Below are 8,148 nucleotides of genomic sequence, written 5' to 3'. Positions count from 1 at the left end.
GACGACTATGCTTTTATTATTATTATTAATTTCCATTATTCCATTTTCAACAACACAAAATGTTGGAAAGAGACTGCAAGGTACAGCACAGCACACAAAACCAGATGACCCCAGACATTTCTCAAATATTCAATTTAAAAAGGCAGTTTATGTAGCTTGCATGTCTGGATGCAAAGTCCCCCATAAGTGTAAGGGAAGGTATAAACAACTTAAAACATATACATGTATATATATTATACTGAGGTAAACCTAGTGTAGTTTCTGGATAAATATTAAAGAGTGCGTATATGTCAACCTATTGATGATTTTGTTCGTTGAAAAAATTGACCTAAAGGGTAGTTTTACGGCATTCGTTCAGTAGGTCGACCACCAAAAATGTGTATATCTTGTACTATGGTTTCAATGAAATTGACATGTTGCCACATTAAAGAGCTATTTTCATTTATGATATTCACTTATTAACATCCTCATAATAATTCAGCTAAGGCATATAGCTATGGTTGACCTAATGAAGATTTTTAAAACGGTTAACCTAAGTGCGGATTTGTAGATATATATATAAGTTGACCTAAAGGGTAGTTTTACGGCAGTCGTCTTAATGATGTACTTTTACATAATTTCAGTAGGTCGACCACCAAAAATGTGTATATCTTGTACTATGGTTTCAATGAAATTGACATGTTGCCACATTAAAGAGCTATTTTCATTTATGATATTCACTTATTAGCATCCTCATAATAATTCAGCTAAGGCATATAGCCATGGTTGACCTAATGAAGATTTTTAAAACGGTTAACCTAAGTGCGGATTTGTAGATATATATATATATATAAAACATCAGAAATTGTGAAAGAAAATAATATATAATATATAGAATGACGTCAAGAGCGAGAATGCAGAGAAATTACGTCATGAGCAAGGGAGGTCATCCTTTACTCTGTGTGTGTCTCCGCCGCCTACATTCCAACGTGGAATTTTGAAAGCAGGGAGCACAGTAGAGGTAATGGAAGAGGTGGGGGGGGGGGGGGTAAGAATTAGATCTAGAAAGAACTCTTCACAGACAGCCTACTGGAGAATCAAACCCTTTCGGAGCCGATTGCAACACTGAACAAGAATACCCCGAGGAGAGTTCTACAACCTCAAAGGATTGAGAAGTCACCGAAGTGCATTTAAGGGCATTCTCATAGAGTGCTGAACCTGAAAAGGTCCGTTTTTGTTTTGCCAAGACTGCTACCGGTTTCGAGCTGAGAAGCTCTCATCAGGCAGTCTCTTGGCATAAAACTTCTCAAACTTCTATGCAAAAGAGAAAACCACATTTTTGTGGTAGGCTTTCTGCATAGACGAGAATCTTTTGATGTGTTAGTAATCTGTGCCAAACACCGCGTATATATTTCCAAAATGAACAAAAAGACCCCTCATTTTCAGACATTTAGTAGAAATTTTAAGCAAAGATTTATTTTTGAAAAGTATAACGCAGTTGTGAATAATACAGTAGATTAATTTTACAAGGATTGGCGCCGGTATATGCATGTTTTAATGTAACCCTCAGGTTTTTTCTTTCTTTAATCCTTTTGATACTGCGACCACCAAGCCCTGAACATCCCCCCTCCCCCACCCATCCTCCCACCCCATGTATGTTGTAATAGTTCAAGTGGTTTTCTGTTGTATGGTTCTGTCCCTTTGTTTAAGGTGATGTCCTGTAATGTTTAAAAAAAAATAACAAAAAGAGAATAAAAAAAATTAAAAACATAAATTAAAAAAAAGCTTGATGTTTCCGTCACACGTTGTCTTTTAGATCTTCATGGGATGTACTGTTTACAACACTCGTGATTTTGTATATATGGCTTGTATTTCAGTCAAGACACAGCGGGAATATCAAAGGGACTCACTCACCAGAGGCTCGTGAGTCCCTTGATATTCATCCGCTGGGTCTTGACTAAATACAATGTATATGTTACAGTAAATTCTCGAAACTAGGAAATTTGCGAAATCCCTGAACATTTCAGTAAATTTGTGAATTTCCTGTTTCACTCAGGGATTTCACAAATGTCCTAACAATTCTAGGAAATTTGCGAATTTCCTGAAATGTGACCCTCCACCACGGAATGAGTCGCATGTCACCTTTGCATGATTTTCATATTTTTACATTTTCCTAAAGAGTTTTTTATGCTCTATCCAGTGTTGAAAACTGTTTTAGAAAAGAGCGAAAACTGTTTGAGTTATAAGCCTGTGACTAAGGTGACCCTCACACTGTTACCAGACACTCCCCGGACTTATATTAAGCCTAGCGCAGAACCGCGCGAGGTGAAATGCGACTCATTTCGTGGTGGAGGGTCACAAATGAGCATGCCATTTTGTTCACAAATTTACTGAACAGTGAAAAACGTTTCAGTAAATTTGTAAAACTCTTTAAAAAAAAGAAGTCCGTTTTCTTTATTTTACATTGTGATTTTGATAGATTTATTGTTAGAAGGGAAAAAAGGAGAAGATTTCAGCATGATTTGAAACGAACATCTTCAATATTTGGGTCCGACACACCACCAAGCCCCCTCGCCAGCCACATGAAAGGAAAGTGAAAAGAAATCATAAGAAGTTTGTGGTGTTGGGATCACGAAAACTCAAGTAAAACCAGCTCACACCTGAACTACCAAGTCTGACAGACCATAAGCGTTTGCAGTTCAGTCCGTGTTTGGTTCATTTTGCTGATAGGCAGCCCAACAGGATAGCAGCCAATGCAGATGTTGAAATGAAGTTCACCACATAATTTTTCAGACAACGTGAGGAAAATAAAACATATTGTTTAATCCCAAAGTCGGAATATAACAAGATTGTGGAAGATGTCAAGACTGCAGCCGTGAACAACGCAACCAAAAATCGACAGGAATATTATAACCTGGCGAAGTGAGATTATCTTTCTCTGTCGGTCTCTCTGTATGTCTCTCTCTCTCTCTCTCTCTCTCTCTCTCTCTCTCTCTCTCTCTCTCTCTCTCTCTCTCTCTCTCTCTCTCTCTCTCTCTCTCTCATTTTATTATAATCATGTAGCAGTAGTTTTTGGCTCACGTAAGTGTAGCCTATGCGATCGTAACTTTGTCTGTCTGTGCGTGCGTGCGTGCGTGCGTGCGTCTGTGCGTGTGTATGTCTGTGGTAGAAACTCTAACATTTGAAGACGTCACATTACATTGACGTCACATTATGACGTAAGAGGGTTAGACGTCACGCGAAGGAAGTACTGACAGTCTCGGTCATTATTATTTTGAGCGCGCCGAGACTAGTTGGCAGTCGTGTCCTTGTAAGTAGGCTACATGCAGACAGACAGATCTAGATCTAGTGTCTCGCTTTCTTGCACAGTTTCACCTATGCTCTTTCTGTGTGTGTGTGTGTGTGTGTGTGTGTGTGACGGAGTGATTGAGTTTGTGTTACTGTTTGTCGATTTCCTACGTGAGCCTTGAAGGCTTCGCCTCTTGTCTTTACTTGCTTATTCTTTAGCAATTTTAGACTAGTCCCTCTTTGGGGCGAGGGCCAGATGTAAACAAGAAGGGCAAAGCCCATACGACTCACATGCTTGACCTTTACATGACCTTGACCTTCAGGGTCAAGGTCAAATAACTAAACCTAGCAATGACATCATACACTAAGAACTGCTTTACACATTTTTCCTACCAAAATACATGTGACCTTGACCCAAGGTCAAGGTCATGCAACACAAAGCTGTTAATTCAAGACATAGGAAGTACAATGGTGCTTATTGGCTCTTTCTACCATGAGATATGGTAACTTTTAGTGGTTCACTACCTTATTTTGGTCACATTTCATAAGGGTCAAAGTGACCTTGACCTTGATCATATGTGACCAAATGTGTCTCATGATGAAAGCATAACATGTGCCCCACATGATTTTTAAGTTTGAAACAGTTATCTTCCATAGTTCAGGGTCAAGGTCACTTCAAAATATGTATACAATCCAACTTTGAAGAGCTCCTGTGACCTTGACCTTGAAGCAAGGTAAACCAAACTGGTATCAAAAGATGGGGCTTACTTTGACCTATATATCATATATAGGTGAGGTATTAAATCTCAAAAACTTCAGAGAAAATGCGAAAATGTGAAAAATAGCTGTTTTTTAGACAACAATTACGGCCCCTGTGACCTTGAACTTGAAGTGAGGTCAAGTTGCCGCACATGTTTTTTGAGATCTTGTAACCATACACCATCAGGCCACATCAGGTGTTGATAGACTTAATAGTGTCCAAGAAAATCCAACGTTAAAGTTTTCCGGACGGACGCCGGGACGGACGCCGGGACGGACGCCGGGACGGACGGACGGACGACTCGGGTGAGTACATAGACTCACTTTTGCTTCGCATGTGAGTCAAAAAGCAGATCACTGCTTACTCTATTACCCTCGTTAAATAAAGAATTGTTCTTTTTCTTGTTCTTGTTCTCATTTTTGCTCTGGCTGCCTTTCTGTTTGTCTGTCTCTATCTCACTGTCACTCGGAGAAGTTGGTGATAATGTCGCTGTGCCCGTGCCTCTAGTGGATCGTAGCAGAAGAGATCCAAGAAATATACTTGGTGTGATTGTACACAGGGACATGGAAACACACATCTACACGATTGCGGTTAAGGCTGGTATCTTACATGGCGGATATTCTCGAAACCAGTTTGATTTATGTCCGCAGAGATTGCTAACCGAAGAAGATGTCTCTCTTGACAAGGCTGTGTCGTTGCGGTCAGCCGTGATAGAACAGTCAGCATCAGGCGGGCAAGGCTTTGTGAAATGCAGCTGTCGACAAAATGTAAAACAAGTCGATGCAAGGGGTGCGTATCGCTAGCGCTACGTGTCATTTGTGCTACGTGTCATTTGTCCTACGTGTCATCTGTGCTACGTGCCGCTAGCGCTACGTTGATTAGTGCTACAAATAATTTGTCTATGAGTCACTATCATTCGTTCATTATCACTACGTGTCGACAGCACTACATCTTTTAGCGCTACGTGTCATTATCGCTACGTGTCAATACCACTACTTACTGACGACTCTCTTTCTCATTTTTTCTCTCGCTCCCCCTCCTTCTGGTTTGTGTGTGTATATGTATGTCTGTGTATGTGTGTGCGTGTGTGTGTCTGTTTCAGTGTGTGTGTGTGTGTGTGTGTGTGTGTGTGTGTGTGTGTGTGTCTATCTCTCTCTCTCTTGCACACTCGCTCGCTCTCTGACTGTCTCTCTCTCTGCCCCCCGCCCCTCTCTCTCTCTCTCTCTCTCTCTCTCTCTCTCTCTCTCTCTCTCTCTCTCTCTCTCTCTCTCTCTCTCTCTCTAAATCCTTGTAAAATAAAGTTCAATTCAATTCTCTCTCTCTCTCTCTCTCTGTGTCTCTGTGTTCCTCTCTCTGTGTGTTCCTCTCTCTCTCTCTCTCTCTCTCTCTCTCTCTCTCTCTCTCTCTCTCTCTCTCTCTCTCTCTCTCTCCGTCCCAAGCGTGGTAACCCTCTACTCCCCACCCCAACAAGTGTCCCGCTGGGCAGTACAGACTCGCCTGGCCGGTCAGCCGGTCCTCCCAGAGACCGCTCGGCCTGGTCCTCTCACCCCAACCAGGTCAACCCTCCCAACCCACGTGACCATCTCCTCCCCAGCAACCACTCTGCCTGGTCTTCTCGCCCCATTCAGGTCAACCCTCCCTACCTACGTGACCATCTCCTCCCCGGTAACCACTCTACCTGGTCCGCTCGCCCCAATCAGGTCAACCGCCTCCAGCCATCGCCACAGCGGGGCTCTTCCAATCCACGTGACCGTCTCCAGTCCGACCGCAATCAGCCTGATTGGCCGATCTCTGCTGGTTACCCCATTGCCCAGTCTCCACACAGAAGAGATTATTACCCCACTCCTCCCCATCCGTCATTCAATGGTCCCGCTCTCCTTCCCATGCTGATGTCCTTACTGAGGGCACAAGCGTTATGTTAATTGTGGGTGTGTGTGCGTGTATGTGTGTGCGTGTGTGTGTTTGTGTGTGTCTATGTATGAGTGTTTACGAAAGAGCAGTTCATCATGAATGTGTGTCTGTTCGTACCTTGGCCGTGCGTAATTCCTAGTGACTAAATTGTCTTCCTTCGTGAAAATTGCAAGTTTAATTTCTGGAGTGAACTTATTTTAAGGTTATTGTTCGTCTGCCTCATGTGCTTACCGGTATCTATTTTGAACTCCACAATGGACTATATTACATGGTAATTCAGTTCTCCTCGTGAACACTGATGGTAACCATTGTGTTTTATTTTGACTTGATCGAACCCACCGACTTTGAGTGACCTTTGTGCATCATATCACTTGGACGGACCCGTATGACCATAAACCATTGCGTTTTCTTTGACTTGGTCGGACCCACTGACTTTGAGTGACCTTTGTGCATCATATCACTTGGTCGTATGTCAAAGTTGCAAAGTTTTGCCTATTGTGATTTTTTGTCGATTTTGTATTCGGCTCTTCCGTTTTTGTCTGGTCGATTTTGACGGTACCGGTACCCTTACTTGAGCGGCGGTCACGTGATCCCTGTAAAAGAAATATTTAATCCAAATGATGATCCTGAAGGTTAAGTGAACGGCCTTCTCTTGCATATAAAGTTTTAATGAAATGACACGGGGATTAATGCTTTAATTTGGGTTTGAAATTTGTTGCAATAATTTTTTGGCCAAGTTTAGTTTACGAATCACTTGGTCGGACCCGTGTGACCATAAACCATTGTGTCTTATTTGACTTGGTCTCCACCACTAATTAGACAAATTAGTGTCGAAACACATGGCTGTTCTTGGTAGTAAAACAATTGTTCTCCTCAGGACTAGAATTCTCAGTTGATTTCTTGCAAAATATACAAAGTTGCGTGCATGTGATATTTGTTTCTCGAACGTTACCTAGGTTTTTACAATGTAAACGGAAAACCGTTACAACGTCCATTCTCGGGATCTGTTTGATTTAAGAACTGGATGAGGGTGAGAAGGAGGGTCTTTGTCATATCGTTCTGTGAAATTTGGAGAGGCTGCTATGTGTAGTTTTAGATTTATTGCATTTCAACTGCAGCTACCCAGCAAACACACCATCAAAAGCCAGGATTTCTAACAGTTTTTTCAGGATTGTGGTCGTTTTCTTTCACTTACTAGATCAGTCTGACTGCGCGGCGGATTACAAGAAAATGTGTATGACCTGTTAGGTAACACACCAAATGGTGTAAACAATGTAAAATATCGTTAAGTCACCGGTTCGACGGTTAAAAGTGAATCCTGTCATCAACAAACGTTATTTTTCAGGGTAGGCGTCGTCAATAACCTGTGACGTCCTACCCACATATTGCTCAAATCCAAATTACGCATTTTTGAGCAGAAAAAAAGTAGATCTTCAAAATACACGTATGTTTCTGACACAAACAATTCTGTTTAACATCTGGGCAAAACAACTAAAACATATCCTTAACATGTTGTGCTCAGTGTAGCAATAATGTCATTAGATTTTTCGAGCGCAAACTCAGGGAGTCCCACCTCATCTTATCCCTCAGCACCACGTGCCCAGGGATGGAATTAACATCCGCCGTTAATTTCATTCATGCAAACCTTCATCTCCCCGCTGCTCCACTCATAATTGTGTGTGTGTGTGTGTGTGTGTGTGTGTGTGTGTGTGTGTGTGCGTGCGTGCGTGCGTGCGTGCGTGCGTGCGTGCGTGCGTGTGTGTGTGTGTGTGTGTGTGTGTGTGTGTGTGTGTGTGTGTGTGTGTGTGTGTGTTTATGGTGGGATAACTCGACTCCCGCGCGAAAATTTGCGCTTTACTTCGACACATTGTTTTAATTCGACGTCGAAATAAAACACGTCTTCAAATCCACTCCAAAATAACTATGTAGGCTTGAAATAATGTTTAATACATATAGATAATTGAATTTGCTTACATTTTTACAATTTAGCAAAATGTCCGGATATACCACACATTTTGTTACTTTTCGTGTTTTGTGTTTGTCCGGATATAACCTGAGTAACAATCCCTGTTCACACACATTTTTTTTGCAGTTTAACATAATATGAGGTTGGTTTTTTTACTATAACATGAGCAAGTTGCTTTTTTACTGTATTTTGAATTTAGAACAGCCAGATTTTAAATTAAAACTAATATTTTAGTTGTTTTTAT

The 8,148-nt window shown here is 41.5% G+C and overlaps 2 protein-coding genes across 3 annotated transcripts in view; both read right to left on the bottom strand.

Moving 5' to 3' along the window:
* Positions 1-8,148, bottom strand: part of LOC138972614 (galactoside alpha-(1,2)-fucosyltransferase 2-like) — a 162,790-nt gene that overhangs the window by 5,654 nt on the left and 148,988 nt on the right. The gene's annotated exons all lie outside the window — the stretch shown is intronic.
* The window catches only part of LOC138972612 (uncharacterized), a 198,220-nt gene that overhangs the window by 164,281 nt on the left and 25,791 nt on the right, over positions 1-8,148 (bottom strand). The window lies entirely within an intron of this gene.

Source organism: Littorina saxatilis, linkage group LG8 (assembly GCF_037325665.1).
Source record: "Littorina saxatilis isolate snail1 linkage group LG8, US_GU_Lsax_2.0, whole genome shotgun sequence".
Classification (NCBI taxonomy): Eukaryota; Metazoa; Mollusca; class Gastropoda; order Littorinimorpha; family Littorinidae; genus Littorina; species Littorina saxatilis.
Note: the sequence above shows the minus strand (reverse complement) of the source record. Positions and strands in the feature narration are given on the sequence as shown.